At 36.1% G+C, this 16,924-nt stretch overlaps 1 long non-coding RNA gene across 2 annotated transcripts in view; it reads left to right on the top strand.

The window, feature by feature from the left end:
• The window catches only part of LOC107313568 (uncharacterized), a 129,606-nt gene that overhangs the window by 32,898 nt on the left and 79,784 nt on the right, over positions 1-16,924 (top strand). The window contains exon 1 of one of the 2 annotated variants that reach the window (XR_001555065.3): positions 9,845-9,948. The exons of the other annotated variant lie outside the window; for it this stretch is intronic. This is a non-coding gene — a long non-coding RNA (uncharacterized LOC107313568). Of the gene's footprint in view, positions 1-9,844; positions 9,949-16,924 lie in introns of those variants that run through there. 2 annotated transcript variants of the gene reach the window in all.

Genomic DNA, 16,924 nt, shown 5'->3' with positions numbered 1-16,924 from the left:
ACAGCCTTTTTTGTGATGTACTAATGGCTTTTCATCTTCTTAAAAAATGGATGAATAAATGAATTTAATCTGTCCAGAACTTTCTGCTGATGAGAATGTCTGGAGGTGTAGTAATAGCTGTGGGTAATATCTTTTAAGTACATAAGCTTGAGGATGTTGATAGGTTTGATTTTAAGGTTATTGCATTTTGTTTTGTGCTGGTTTGAAAGATGCTATGAACTGATTTCTTTGCTAACATTTTTGGAATTAATGATTTCCTCTTTTCATCCAAATACTGTTCTTTTTATTTTTCCCATTTCTTCTTGCATAAACAAAATAAGTCTTTGGTCTTTTAATCTAACATACGCTTGTGGACTTTTAAATCTGGCCCTGGGAAATATATTCATTACTGTATGCTCTTTTGATCCTCTATAGATATTACATACTAGAAAAGCACAACACAATAGAAGAAGATATCTTGTTTTCTTCCGTGACCTTTCAGGATTTTAATTCCAGTAGCTTCTACTCTAGAGCATAGAAAGAGATTATATACACCAAATATTTACAGAAAATACCATCTGGCCTGGTGCTATATCTCTGGATGATTGCTGGGTCTTACAGATATTTTATAGGATATGGTCTATAGACCAAAATATAGCTTAAATCAGTATGAATTTTCTTTCTTTGTATTTCTATTGGTATCAAGTCTAAATAATACCTGTGGAACTTGTTTTCCCATTAACCGATAATTGGAAATATTGTCAACACAGCTTGAAAGACTAGAAAAAGTAAACATTCTTTCATGTTTATTTGTTTTTATTTCATGTACATTTATTTACAGTCAGGATGTTATTGAGTTTCAGTTTGATTTTAGCCTTTATGAAGTGAAAATGCTATTCAAGGATTCAATGGAGATACTATGATATAAAAATAAGTCAGGAACTACTGTTCATTCACTAAGTAAAAATATATGTGCACAGGCAGTATTTAAGAATAATGTGTATACTCTTTCCTTTAAAAATGCTTGTGTGTTGTGAATTACATCTAATACTTTCCATAGGTAGACACGTAGCTGTTTCTCTTCTGCTACTTGGAGGTTTGGAGTGTATTAACTTTATGAACTTCATGGAAAAATTATTGCTTTTTAGGGGGATTATTCAATTACCCACTTCAGGCAAAATGCAATAAATCTTATATTATGTTAAAGCCAAGCATTAATCATCAGACCCTGCAAGCATGATGACTCTGTTCTGATGACTCTGTTCTTCTCAATGTCCAGCAGGCTTAAGCCAATATTCCTTGTCTTCATTTCATTGCTCAGAGGTATAAGTGATCAATTTTTATTAATTTGCAGCATTTTTTTTTCTTTAGTAAACTTTGTCTTCATCTTCTGTAGTTTCAGTAACCCCTCGTCATCCTTAACAATTTTGCTTGCAGTTTTAATTCTTGAGTCCTGTATAAACATACAAAGGCTATCACCTGTTTTCTCATAAGCTCTTACATTTTTTAAAATGCCTGTCTTCTTTGGAAATTCTAAACCAAAACAATGTTTGTGACAGAAAGAGATACCTTACAGTAATTTCCTGGAATACCTAAATTCTTGTGGGAGATTCATGGTTATGAGAGATTTGATGTTTGGGGTCATTTTCAGTCCTGTTGATGTTTTAAACATGTTTAGTACAAATGCTGTTTTCTGTTTCAATTCCGTGTTTGAACTGTGCCAAGAGTTTATGAAACTCAGTTTTCAAGTAACCATAGAAAACAGGTGAAAATCTGATATTTTTTTAAAGTTTTTGCTTCCAAACATTTTCAACTTAATTGTTAATCTCAGATTACAGTTCCTGATTATTTATACGTATTTCTTTTTGTTAATGTGCAGCAAGTATATTTTGTCTAGAAAGGGAGAATGAAATATATAGAAAGGCATGAATAAGAAAACTGTTTTCTAAACTATAATCCTTTGTGTGATTTTTAAAAAATTTAATTTAATTTTATTTTATTTTTTTGCATATTAATATTTTAACGGGTTTTGCACAGCTAAGAACATTCCTGGCAGTTACACTGAAATACCTTGTTCCTCTTCAGTGTCTGTGTGGTGAAAAATTGCTTGCAAAGTCAAGGCAAGCAACTTTTTGTTTATTTGTACTGGTTATCTTACAGACTGGAAAGATCCTGTTACATTATATCATTGCACTCTGTTGAATGTCAGCAGTAATGAGAAGCTAAGAAAATATTTTTCAAGGCTGTAAGTGAAAACCTTCTTGATGATGAGAAAATAGAAGTATTCATACTGCTAGAAGAAATTAGGGCATGTTTTCTTGCTTGCCAGGCACTTTTATTCACTTTTCAGTAGATGGTGCCAGAGTCAAGGTAACCTCTCGCTCACTTTGAGGGACTTTATTGTGTTTGCCAGTGGTGTTAAAATGTAATTTCAAAATACTATAAGAATATCTTTAGTGGATACAGATGTGAAAAAATGTTTTTATTGTCAGGAACCACTTTTGGAGAATTTGCAGATATTCGATTTCATCAGCTTTAATCTGTTGATAGAAACTGTGCATAGAGAGCAAGTGGCTGGTATGTCACTATTTAGGAAGATGCTGACACTGAACCTTCTTTACCGGATCTCTCCAAATGGGAGAATGCTGCTGCTGGAAAAAGAAGGAAATAGGAATTACATAAAACGAGACTATGAAAGAAAGCATCTCAGGGAGGTAAAACTCCCCAAGCATTCCTGGCTTTGAACATCTACAGTATTCTTGTGGCAACTAATAATATATATTATTCCTAACATTCACACAGAATTCTCCTGGTTTGTAGAAGAAAATGCCATTTGGAAGAGGAAAGACAGATTAGCAGCTCTGTCTATTGAGCTGGAGATTGAAGCTCCCCTAATAATGGAAAAAGTAGAAAAAATGCCAAGATCTTTGTAGTTGATGTATACAGTTCATTCAACACCATGGCAGCTATTAATCTTGCTAAATGATGGACTGTTCTGTTTCATGAGATTTGGAGAGACTGTGACTTAGAATAGTGCTTTATGAAAAAAAAAAATAATACACGAGGCTTAAAAAGAGCAGTAAAGAAAAAAAATCAATATATAAATAAATTTCAAGGAGTTTGAGAACAAGCATACTTTGGAGACCTAGGGTGAGAAGTACAAATGGGTAATAACATTAGTCAAAGTCATGCCCCCTGACTATTGCTATGGTCTTCTAAAGTAAGTTCTTCAACTAGTTTTTCTTTTTAATAATTTATTTAAGAGGAAAAGAGCTGAAAATTCAGTAAATTTGTTTTGTCAGGAATCCCACAATATTGTAGGTGGGAAGAATTTAAATGTGGTATTTCTATACCTAACCTTGTCCACTAGTTTTCTCCACAGCTGCTGGTCACTGTGGTTTTTAGAGTTGCCCTTCTCTTGCTCACTCTTGTGATATCACCAAATGAGTCAGGTTTTCAGGGCTGATATTTTAAATTTACCTGCCAGCTAGCTTCTGGCTTGGCTTTACTTTTGGAACATCTGGGGTCCTCGGGATGAGGCCTCCAGTTTAAAACTCTTGAAATGGCATTCATAAGGCTGGAGCCAGGCCCAGCTCCTCCAGAAGAAATAAATACATCCCTGTGAGAAACATTGCTTTCAGGGAAAATGAGTAATCTCTCAGATATCCTCTAGGATGTTCTACTATTACTAGCATCCTCCTCTTCACCCCATGCTGTTGTCCATACTTCTAGTCTTATTCTGGAATTTCCTTAAGGTATTTGTTTGCTTCTGACCTTGTACAACATACAGCTTAGCCTTTAGGCTTGCTCAGTATTAGTCTGAAGATTCCAACTGGAAAGCATATCTGGATGCAGTAGTACAGGTGCAATAGTTCTCATTAAGCGTGTCTTGCTGTCATTGTATCCAGATGACAGTTATTCATCTGCTTTGGTAAAAGTAACTTTCAACTCGTTTGATTCTGTTCGATAGCTGTTATGCCAAAATGATTTTTTAAACTTTAAAACCAGTTGAAGGAAGATAAAATACCTACCTAGCTTATTTTGTACATGAGAAGGTCAGTACTTATTTCACAGGGAAGCATAAGTATTTTTAGCATTCATCTGCCCTGATCTATTTATTAAAGATCTATTTATTGCTGCATATTGTCCCTGAGTTTCCAACTGAGTACTCAGAGTGATGTACTCAACTACCAAATCTATTTGATATCTTTTTATTCTGACACATAAAACACTAAGACAAGTCATGCACTCATCCAGGCATATATGTAGCTGCTTAGAAAAAAAATAAAATAAAACATTTTAAAATTTAGCCACAATTACTTTAAATTAGGTGCGAGTAGGTACTTTGGCCAATAAAGCACTCATCTTGACTGTCACAGCAGTGCATTTTTAACCCTTCTCGTAGTTCAGGGGAGTATGGAGAGTGGAATATTCTATAATAGGATCCTTAATTAACTCTGTGCTTTGCAAAGAGAAATAGTTAACACCAAGAAGAAAGTGGCTGATCCATGCTGAACAGCAGTTCCTGGACTAAACCTCCGTTTACTAAATGCCCTTGTGTTGGCTACAAGGCAGCTTGGAGATGCTGCTTTAGGCGTAACCTGAAAGATTTACAAAAATTCATAAACAGAACATCCATATGTTGATGGATATTAATATTTCAGAACATTTGTCTGAATGGGGACAGGGATTTGTATACAACGCTGCAGGTAACTTTTTTGCTTTCAGGCTGCTCTTCCATTAGTGTGGTTTTTTTCAGAACATTCAGAGTGAACGAAGAATACGTGGCCTTTTGCCTATAGGTAAAGCATATATTACCTTCCAACATTATATTCCAGCAGAGTTTTAAATTCCAAGAGAAGGGAAATCCTTCCACACTATGCTGTAAGTTGCAATAAAGAAATAGTATGGCTGTTCAAGTATGTCATGTCCAGTGCTGGTTTTGCATAGTCAGTTCCTGAGAGCCTAGAAAAGCGTTGAACTAAAAGGGACCACCCAGCTCACTGACTGCAGTCTCCAGTCAAATGCAACCATGCAGGAACTGAAACATTTCTAGCACCTTCAAACAAAATTTAAACTCCAGTGAGAAATCAGCAGGCAAAAACTATGCTATCTCAGAGAAAGAGCGTGAGGCCTAGCAGGAGGAAATCAAGCAGCATAGATGATTACGTATGTTTCATCTTGCACTGTGGCATGTGGCCATGTATTTTCATCAAAGTTTTGTGGATAAAATTGGTTGGGCTAGAAAAAAGAGACTGAGGAGCCATAATCACCTAAATGCCATTTAGTTTCCAAGTTCTGAAACCTTTGTAGATGTAATACTCCAATGGAAAATATTTGAGGACTGGTTAGACTTGTGCCTGTTGTGACTGAAGATAAATATTTAATAATATGTTCCTTCTGTTGCTCATTGCATTGAAGCATGTGGAGTCCTCCCCGTAGACAGTGGAGGTAACCTAGTGCAATGGGATGGGAAAAAGGGTGTCACTGGTTATGATTCAATTGTAACAGAGTGCCTGAGGTTATTCTAGCAGACAGTGTGTACAGCTTCAAGATCTGAAAGGGCTTTGGGTGATTTGAAACATGCAGTTGCTAAATGCTGGATTTGATTTGTTTGCTGAAAGCTCAAAAGAAAGAGCATAACTTTAAAAGGAGTGTTAATTCCTTAGTCAGGGACAGTTGCCATCTCACCAGAGGCACATGTGTGTAAGATTAGCTGATCTGTAATAGGAAAGAGAAATGCTGAAACAAGCAAGATCTGTGTTGACCTCCTGTATGAGGGCAAAGACTGGGCACTGACTTTTTGGGTGGTGGAGGAGAAGTTTCCATGAAATGCAGGATCTTCTCTAATAATTTGCATTTGTACTGGTTCCAGTCATGGGAAATTCACTCATTGTCAAGGTCAAAGCGTGATGTTCCATCTTTTTTCTTTTTCCTGCTTGTTTATTCCCTCTTGATTGTTTATGTAATGTTGTTTTGGTATCTAAAAAATGAGAACCCTTCTTATAAAGTGTGCTTTCAAGTAGAACTGGTATGAAGAAGATTGAAATGAAAGTGTACAAGGTGCTAATCTTACTATGTTCATTTGGTGTCAGCTCTAATTGGGTTGAGTGATACAGAACCAGTACTTAAAACAGTGTCAAAGATAGCCGTGTAACACGTGCTCATTTCATCAGAACATGCATGGAATGATGATTCATCCAGGAAGCAATGAGAACACAATCACAGCTCTGACAAACAGATGAGTTGTGGTTTCATGAGTGTGCATTGCTGCTCCAAAACCCAGCATCACTCTAAAGTCTTAATGGTGGAACACTGTTTCAAAAGATGCAATTTACAGATATTCAGTGGCAGCTCACATTTCCCCACATCACAATAAAGTTTTAGATGAATTACCTGCATTTGTTGTATCCAACATTTGTATCCACGGTTAAAATGAAAAACAGAATTTTTGAGGGATATATATAGTAGCAGGTTTAAATAATAACAATAGCAATAACAATAACAATAATAATAATAATAATAATAATAATAATAATCTTATTTGAGCCTTCATCTCCTCAAGTGTATGTGTGGCATGGTCAAACTTATTCTGACTTACTTTGAACCTGTTTGAATATTATAAGTGTAGATTTGTGACCATACGTGTTATATTAACACTTTGCACATGAAACTGATGTGTATGTGAAAGAAAAATCTGATGCATATATGAAGTGGAAACAGAACCAGTTGAAAAAGACTGGAAAGAAAAGAGAGAGGAAAAGGTTCAAAATAATATCTTGTGCGTATGTAGCTAAATAGATAATATAAAATCAGAGTTATCTTGACCATCTTGCCCTAGTCCAGCATTTGTGAATACTTCACAAAATGGTTTTAGGTATGAGAAATAAACCTGTTCCAGATTTTCTCAGATTTTGGATGGATTTTGCTGGTTCTCATACCGTATGCACTTTGAAATACTTTCAGTACCCAGAAATCTACTAAACTCAGTTGTTCTTTCATTTCTGCTTCTAAAATATTTTCTAAAGATTAGTCTTGAGCATGGATTAAGCTCCTTTTTCTTTACAGCCATGCTGACTTTGTTTGAGTATTCCCTTATGACATGATTGCAGTCATGTTTTGCAAGCTGTCATGGAGCAGGCTTTGAGAAGCCCTCAAAACCATAACACAGAACATGGGGTGATGTGCTGTAAAATCACCAAGAAAGGAGAAAAAAATAATAATATATACAGATGGGGGAAAAAAGAATTAGACAACAAAAATCAAGTCTTGAAGTTGAGTCTATTTTTTACCAGTACATAAAAAAAATCCCTGTAAAATGGACAAAAAATAGCTTTATTTATTTATTTTTTAGTTTTTGAAAGTCAGGTGGTCTCTTTGTTTTCCTTGTTTGTTCTTTCCAAGGCTGTTAAGTACCTGTATGGATAATGAAAATGATCAGTACTCCTTACATGGAGTGCAGGCACCTTGAAAGTTACTCCTGAGATTTTCCTCAAATTGTGCATGTTGAAATGAAGACTCATTTTGATAAATGGTCTTCATTTGAGGCTATCTTGTGAGGTTTTAAGCCATTTCAGCACAGAAACTGCAAAGATATCCACATTTACCAAAAACACTTCAGAAGTGAACCTAGCAGAGAAATGGAAGCTCCTAGGAAGCATGCACTGCCTCTTTATGTTTAGTTATATTCAGTAAACATCAGGCATAGGCAAAGTCATCTCATGGACTTTGGTCACTTCACTGGCTTAGGGCATGATTTCTGAAGAAGCTACTACAACCCAAAGAAAATAATTTTAATAGCACAGATAGCACATTTTGATGGAAAGTGCTGGCATTTTTAAGCTTTCCAAATAGGTGATTTTAAGGAAGAGAAAGAACATGTTGAGAAAGGGCTTCCGGCCAGAAGCAGTGATATAGATAAAAATGTCTTTCATTTTTTCCTCCCTCTCCAGAATCTAGCATAAAGACTGTGATAATGAAGGCAAACGATAAATGAAAGAAGGAGCACTTCAACATAATCTAGATAACAGGAAAATTTTAAATGGACAATTTAACATGAGAGTCTGCATGGAATTATTTTTCATTAAACAATCAAAGCTTGCGGTAATGCAAATCAAATCCATTTTTAGCTGCAGGAAATTTTGACAATTTCAGAGGAATAAAAAATATGAGAATAATAATATCATGATGGTAATTCACAGTAATTACAGAAAAGCATAATTGCACAACACAAGCACTAATCAAAGCTCAGAGGAGTACTTTGGCAGTCATTAGGATTTCAGAGCCATTAGCATTTACCTTTGTCATTGGGCACCACACAACAAGCTTTATTAATTTCATGTCAATCTACAGCATAATTTCCCTGATCAAATATCAGTTCATAATAACTAACCACAAAGACTGGCTTATCTAACATTGATTTTTGTGAAGCATTTCAGAAAGAAAGCTTTGCTGGTGAGTGCTTTGGAAGCAGCAATGCTCTTGTGAACTTGTGTTATTTCTCAAAGTTTGTCAATGTTTGACCTATTTGTGTACAACTTTCATTCATTCCATTTGGACCTGCTGGCTTGAAAAACCTTCAGAGTGTTGTCTGTACTTTTCTCTTTGTTACAAGTATAATTTTTCTGAACTTCATGCATCTGGGAGTGTTAGGAACCAAACTGATGTGCACAACAACAGTCTGATGTGCAGCTAGTCCTAAGTTCTTCTGTGTATAGAACTTGTGCCATCTGTTTGCTTTTTATTTTTTTTACAACTGACCGGCTATGCTTTGTCTCAGACTTGCCTTGGTTGCCTTGCATAAAGAGAATGTTTTACAGTTGACACCATAAAGGAGGTGAAAGAAACATCTGAAGTAATTGATTTTAAGAAAGAGGAATATGTTTCTGGAAAACATACCATGCCCACAGAGAAATTATTATCGTTAACAGGAGAGGAGCTGGTTTTCCAGAAACCTCAAGGGAAAAATAAAAGTACATGTAGGTAGTTGAAACAAAGAACAAGTAATTGGAAATTGTTATTTGGAGAAAGAATGACCAAGATCATGAAGGGCCTGTGTGTTGTTTTTTTTCCCTTGGGTGAAGATTTGAAATAGTGAAATTAAATAGAACCCAAACAACTAAAACAGAGTTTTTAAGCTGTCACTACTTATAAGTATTTGGTGTATGCATACTTTTCTCTTACACTCAATAGAAGAGCAGTTGGTTTTTGTGCAAAAAAGAAATACACCAAAACCAGGACCGTAAGTATGAAGTACCAGTACTCTCAGTCTTCTCCTTAAGTATATATTTAAGTAATTTGTTCTCTTACTGACATTAATAAGCTTTAAGAATGCATTTATACAACAGTAGTCTATAGCAGAAGACTTCAGCAGGCAGATAAAATTATATTTCAGTTCGGATTTCAGCAAAGTAAGGTACAACTTCTTGTCATGCTGGTGAGATCATTTCCCAGAGTCAGAAAGACGAGGCATTTGAGTATCTTTTCTGTTTCTCAACTGACTCACACTCACAGTGATTTTCTTTCGCTTGTGGCAAGATTGTTTTTCTGTTAGCAACTTATTTTTTAACGCACCATTCTGACACCTTGACAGTTCATGTGCTAAATCAAACTTTACAATCACTGGCAGGCAGTTATTAGATGTATTGCACTTAATTAACTTCGCACCTAATTACAAGCAATGCTGGCCGATTACAAAGGGCATAAATATATTAGTGCCCTAGCTGTCACATCATGAACATGGCTGTTTGAACAAGTCAAGCAAAAGCAATTACCACATTGTGTGCATGGGGAAGTGTAGGAGAGTGCAGAAAGAGGAATTAACTGTTTTACTAATCGTCAGAATTTAATTTTGCCCTTCGTGTTTCAGGTGACCCAGATGAGCAAAGAGTAGGAAAGAAGATTTCCTCTCGTCAGTATACATACTTCAGGATTGCTCTGTGTGTGTAGAGGGAAAACAACAGTTACATGGTAGGAGCTGACTTAGTTTTTGTTAGATAACCACTCTCTGCATCTATGGCTGATAACGTATTAGGCTTACAGCATTAAGGGGAAAAAAAACCAAAAAACCTCAACAGCTTATAGATGATAAGCAAAATTTGTGATTCAGGATTGCGCTGTGCAACTGCTATTTAAGCAGCAGTTGCCAAAATGAGGAGGACAGAATTTGGTATAATCTGTAGAGGAATAGGTTGTCAAGAAAAATGCTAGCGCTCATCTGGTGTTCTGCAGAAATCTGTCTTGCATTAGCAGAGGAAGAAAACATCTCTGCTTGAAAAGTAGGCTAGAAATGCACAGCAAATTTCTGAATTTCATAACTGGTTTTGCAGACTGTCTGTATGAGAGATGTTTCCTTCTGCATCGAGTATATTTTCTAACCCTCACATGCTGTTTCTCATAGGAATATATACAAAACATGTTACAAGTGTCAGTTAATTGTTGTTGCACATACAGCAATAGAGGGATGTTTCCTTCATTTTACATGAAGCCTGGCTAAGGAGGAAAACTGAAAATGCTTAAATACATTTGATTTCTTAAAACTTCTATTTGCCTGCTTAGCAGAATAGCCTCTGAATTAGGAATGTTTTGGAACAAAACTAAAAATGTTTGATTTCCTTTTCAATCAAGTTTTGTTCAAGACTTCATTTATTCACCAGTGCACAGACATCCTATCTTAAGCACAGTCATAGGAATTTCATGGTCAGCAGTCTGTACCATCTGCTTTGTACAAGGTATTTAATACTTTGCACAAAACAGCACCCAGGTCATGCGAACAAATTTCATATATATTGGCCAAAAAAAAGGTCACTAGAACTTGATTTTGCTTCAGGCAAATGGAAGAAAACAGGAGTCACAATGTGGTGCTAAATTAGTGTCTGTAGGGCTTGCAAGCTGTTGTTTAGGAGCTCTGAATAAAGTGAGCTGTGAGAATGTATGTAAACCTTTCCCAGCCTAGCACAACTACTCATTGTCATTCACTTTTAAATAGGCTGTCTGTGTTGTTTCTGATAACTCATGGAAAAAGTAGGTGGCCTTTAACAAAAGTTTTGGATGCCTTTGCAATTGTATGTACATAAAAAAAGTCAATTGACTCCTTTATGTGCAACAGCATAAAGTAAAAAATGGGGAGATAATGTGTTTTCAAATACAACATTACATCACTGCTGAAGACACTGATGAATGTGTTAAGAACTTGGGTGGCCAGCAATTTTTACCCAGTTTAAAATTAGAGACATTACTGTAGAAAAATAAACTTGTGCAGGAAAATGTCTTGATGGAGTGATATAAGAGAAATAAGTACTGTCAGGTAGCTTGTGCCAGAACACTTTGGCTGTTTGGTTACCCCTTACTACAAGAGTTAGGAGCTCAGTTTAAGAGAGAAGTTATATCTCTAAAGGGTTTGTGTAAAGCTCTATGATTAGTCTTCAAGGGAAAAAACACTCTACTAAACTTTCCACTGACGAGGAACTGTGGGGTACAGGGAGTTAATATGAAATATTCTGGACTTTATTCTTGCAACATACAAATGGATTTGTGTTCCACACAAAGTGTATTGAATTGTCACTTTCTTACTTGAATGTATTAGAACAAGCAATCCATCAATAATGTTTAAAAGTTAACCTAAAACCGTGCTCCATCCATTTGAGCACAATCAAATAAGACAAGGAAAAGTTTTTATAGTTGAGAATTACTGTTTCTTATGTGCTTGAGATTTTTTTCTGATGGTTACTCCTTTGTTGTTGCTGTGTGGTTGCTACTTTTTTCCAATTGCTTTTAGTTAAAATATTCAGTGATTAGTTAATATATTTTTTATTTGCTGTCTGATGTATTATATAGTCCTATGATGGGGGGATATGGATATATGAAGTGTATGTCTGAAGTCATTTCTTCTCAGTTTAGAAGCAGGGTATCACTGTGTGTGGGGAGCTGTCTCTTCCTGGACAGGCTGAGGGTTGCAATGAGAGGCACTGCTCTGCAGGGCTGTCAAGGCCCTGCAGAGCACAGGGGTCCCTCTGCTCTTTCAGGCTCTCAGCAAGAGCTTGAGGTCCTGCCTCTTACAGATGAGATTCGGAACGCTGCTAGTATCTGGTGTACCCTACAAGGTAGGGACTTCCAATCCTAGTGGTGATATCCCATCACTTGAAACAAAACTGCACATTAAGTGTTGATAATGTATAAGCACTGAACAGTTGCCTTTATTCCTTATATTGTAAAAACTGGAAACAACAGTGGTACTTGAAGAAAAATATGTTTAAAAGCCCCTGACTAGATTTTGCATCTAAGTCTGCTTTTTTTCCATGGAACTGCATGGTTTGTAGTTTGACTTTTATAGTCTATTATAATGACTCTTTCCATCTGAGTGCATTGTACTATAGGAAGCTAATTGACTTTGACTTCTCTGCTTCTGTTCCCAGTGGGATAATACCAGTTGTAATTCTTTTATTGATTGTTTATAGCAATTAGCAGAAAACAAATTTCTCTGAAGAACATATAATTTGGTTTTGTTGCTCTCTACCATTAAAACTGATCAATTTGTTATCTGAAAAAAAAAATAATAAGAAGAAACACATTCCATCTGTTTATTAGCTGAAGAGAGACAGGTTACCTCGTCATTAATGTCATCGCTAATTAGCACTCTCGTTCTGCCACCATCTGTACCAGTGGTTGGCAATCTGTCAGCAGCTTCGAATGCCAGGACTGATTGTGTTTATCTGTGCCAAACAATGGGCAAACCATGTGTGATCCTGAAATTTGTAAACAGTAGATGGCTAATGTAATTTAACTAGGCAGTTTTGTTATATGTGTGACTGCAGCCTTTGGAAGGACATGAGACTTTAAACCTCTAGGGCAGTTCCCAATCATTGGGTCACTAATACTAGGCCCAGAATATCATTACCAATTAATCAGGTTTCTGATGGCCAGACCTGGTTTTGTTTCCACTTGGGATGAGGTCTGGAAAGATGCTGTGGTCAGGTTGGTGGGACCTGTGCTCACATTCCATTAGCATCACTGGCCTCCACAATAACTGGCTGAAAAACCCTGATATATTTTGCCTCATTAATTGGATGTACAGTTTAGTGTTGAGTACAGATCACACTTTGTTAAAATTAGTTACACCAAAAATATGCTTATTTTAATAAATCAAAGCTTTACCTTGTTGTGGAGTAAACTGGCCTCAGAGTCCTGATGGAATTGAGTTTACAGTAATCAGGCACTCAATTGATGTCTGTGGTAGGATAGAGAACTACATAGTATGCCTTAAATAATTAAAATTTAGATCACCCGAAACACTCCTCAGTGATTAAAAGAATGGTTTATTTTGGCTCGCATCCTCTGAGATAGAATTAGTTTTGAACACCAGTTCATGCTGTACAGTTTCACAAGTGCAGGTCTTGAGTGACATCACCAAATTCTTTGCACAAATGTGAATGCTTACTTTTGAATGTCAGATTAAAAAATAATAGCATGGACTATTTTCTATTTTAAAAATAGAAAAGCTTTGAGACTGATTTTGGGGTTTTAATCTGGTATAGGAAAAGAAGGTAACTTTTCCAAAATAGATGCATAAACTACATATTGCCTAGAGTGCTTTCATGCTTCAAGGACATTGTGTGATTATTTTTATATTCTTCCATGAAGATATTCTGTAGTAATATTCCACTTCTTGTTTTACAGTATTGAATGAAGGCTCAGACATTAAAAGCAGGGTGTAAGAGAAAAGAAAAAAATATCAGTTGAGTGGTTAATGAAAGCCTTATTAAAAAGCCATGCATGTCAGACTGTTCTTTCTGCAATGTGTTTGTTTATTAATAGCAGTTCTGCATTCTGCAGGGTTCTATAAGTAATGAAGAAAATTGATCAAGCAAAAAAAAAGAAGTTTTTTGGAAACTTGAGTGCTGCTGAGCCCCGTAGCATGCAAATGGCACATCTGCATAAAATAAATGTGTGCCCTGCTGATAGCTTTTATATTGTTCCCCTTGTATGCATCAATTTGTTTGCTTGGTTGAGCTTACTAGACTAAATGTTCTATGATTTTATGGGGGAAATGATGTTTACATTTTCCATGAGTAGTTAGTAATGAGGCAAAATGTAGAACTAAATGAGGCAGGCTGTGTCACCAAGGAGAAGGTTACTCTTTTACCTACAATAGGAATCTTCAGTTCATAATGTATTTGCCCCATTTGAGGAATAGAATAACCGGAGTAGGGAGGAGGAATGGTCAAAGAATTGCAAATACTGCCTGTGTTACATAACGTTGCAATTCTGTGATTCTGTGAAATATTCCAAGAAGGGAACCGCAGTGTGGAAGTAAGTCAGAAGATTCCAACATGAATAATCAGGCTGCACGAAAGATACAAACCAAGAGGGAAAGCAAAAATTATAATGAACTTTAGGGGGAAGGAACCACTTGCCAACAAAGGCAGAAACTAGGGAGGCAGGAATAGATACTGAAGTTAGAGAAGAAACAGAACCTATTGACTTTGAGAAAAAACTGCAGAAAAGCTGTTCTCTTTAATGTGACAGAGTATCTAAAATTACTACTTTGAAATCCTTAGAATAATGTAAAGAATTGAAGGGAAAACTGTGTGCTCAGCAGAGTTTTGAGATGGGACAAACATGTCTTAACCAGAAAGCCTTAGGCTCTTTCTTGACTTTACTCTGTACGAGAAAGGTTGTTTATCTTAGGGGCCAGTAAACCTGATGATAGCAAGCTGGTAGAAATTATGATGCTAGAGAAGTGAAAGAGTGTGAAAAGTTCTCCATTTCTTGCCTTTGAGAATACAGAATAGTAGAAGTAATAGTAGAAGGAAGGAAGAGGTGATTAATACTCCAAAAGATGATGGTTTGTCTGAAAAAAATAGCTTGCATTCCCCTAAATGAGATGTTTGCCATGGTGAATGCAATGCCTATCAGTTGCTTGTAAATGTGGTGTAGAATTGCTGTGCTAGACTTCAGCCATGGATTCTTAAGTAAATACTGTTTTGAAAGCATGGCATTATGGAATCTGACTGTACAGAGCTGGCTATGCAATAAGTAGATTTTAAGGGACATACTCTGGGGAAGAGTGTGATTTATGTACTGAATAATCTTTCCTCTTTTGTCCAGTGAATAAATCTTCATATTGGCTGGCAGGCCCAGAATCAAGAGAAGTCCTGGGCTGCTGCTAGGGAGATGATATGTTATGTATGTTGCGCTCAAAGTGCATGATACAAAATGCAGGTAAATTATTTGTTTATATAAATACATATGAAAGGAATAAGTCTATTTTTTAGTGTGACCTTAGCAAATTCTCAGTGTAATTTTGAATTTAAGTGCCTTCTCTTGTTCTCAAGTATTAGGTTGACTGGTGACAAAGAAGTGTTTAAGTATGTTAATACTAAGCAGGGGAAAAAGTAGAGGTGTCTATGATAATTTTGCAGTTGACTTTCAGAATACACAGCCATTTACATACACGTGAATGTCACCAGCTGCATCTCCATATTATTAGCTGCTTTCTCTTCAGGTTTAGCTGTGGAAAAAATATACAAACTTATTTCTATTTTATCATGTCCTTGAAGAAAATCCCCTAGAAAACATGAAAGACCATTACAATTGAAAAAATAAACATGCTAAATTGCTCCAACTAGAACTAAATTGGTTTAAATATGCTGTATGCAGGCAGCATTATTCGAATACAGGTTTTATTACACAGTCGAGTTGATAGCAATGATTCAATGATAAATCTTCCCCCTGAGCTTGTCACTCCTGCAGACAGCAATACTTTAAACAGATACAACATGTTTGGAGAATGCCCAGGACACTTAGTCAGACTTTGTCAATTTGGTGTCACACGTCAGTGAACTAAATATTGATTTAACAGCTGCCACAGGCTTCACTGCCTGCATCATCTGAAGGTATGAGAGATAATGCTAGGATGGTACATCAAATCAGTGGTAGAGTGGATATAATGTGTACCTTACACGTCACAGAATGATATTAATTGGTTTGTCCAAAAAGAACAAGTAAGAGCCATTAAGTTTCCTATGTGTGTGGTATCAGGGTGTGTGTTATAAAGTGTGAAAATTAAGTATTTTCTTCCTTTATTTATTCTACTTGTCCCAGGGGTAATCTGCTCCAGCACCACACTAGCTCTTTTCAGTCTTGTGCAAAACCATGTAATAAAGAAAGAATTATGATTGTGTTCAGTGAGAGAAGAGATTCAGTTTAAGGAATGTATGTCATAGTGGTGTTTGCATTCCCTTAACAACTGTAGGGTATAGAGAAGCATGCTAGCTATTGAGGTCAAGTGGCTGTTAACATTATTATTAAGTACTGACACTGTAAAAAGGAAGTAATGCCCCAGAAATTCGTAATAAAATGGTACATTACTTTCTCCTTTTGGGGGAATTTTAACTTGTTAGCTGGTACGTGAGATTGGAGAACAGTTTAAATGGATAGCAGTCCAGGTACAGCAAAAGGAAAAGTACTTTAAAATAGTGATTGTCACTTTTTTTTAGACAGAGTGTTTTCAGCTATCGTAATGCTGCAGTTCTGCTCTTTCCCTCTAACACACTTTAAGCAGAAATTTCAGCCAGCGTTGAATCTTGCTGATGTGTCTGAGGAGTGGACAGTGAAGAGCCTCTGCTCAGGGGTATTGTATCCAAGATGTGCCAAGGCATTCTGGGAAAACTAGCGATCTTAAGGTGAAATATGTAGTGGAACAAATGCAAGAACTTTGTTTCACTCTTCACCATCTCTCCATAATATCTTCAATGTGTGCTGATGTTTGACATAAAATATTTTTGAAAGTTAAATCTTCAGTTTTTAGTTCCAAAAATCATAAGGACTGGCAACAGATTTAACATTTAAGATTTGGAAGTGGCCTCAAAAGAATAATGTGGTTTGATATATTTCTTTGTTCCTTTAAAGTAAATGGAACAATTAGCCTAAATGAATTTTCAGAGGA

Source organism: Coturnix japonica, chromosome 4 (assembly GCF_054131305.1).
Source record: "Coturnix japonica strain WE chromosome 4, WE-NBRP24, whole genome shotgun sequence".
Classification (NCBI taxonomy): Eukaryota; Metazoa; Chordata; class Aves; order Galliformes; family Phasianidae; genus Coturnix; species Coturnix japonica.
Note: the sequence above shows the minus strand (reverse complement) of the source record. Positions and strands in the feature narration are given on the sequence as shown.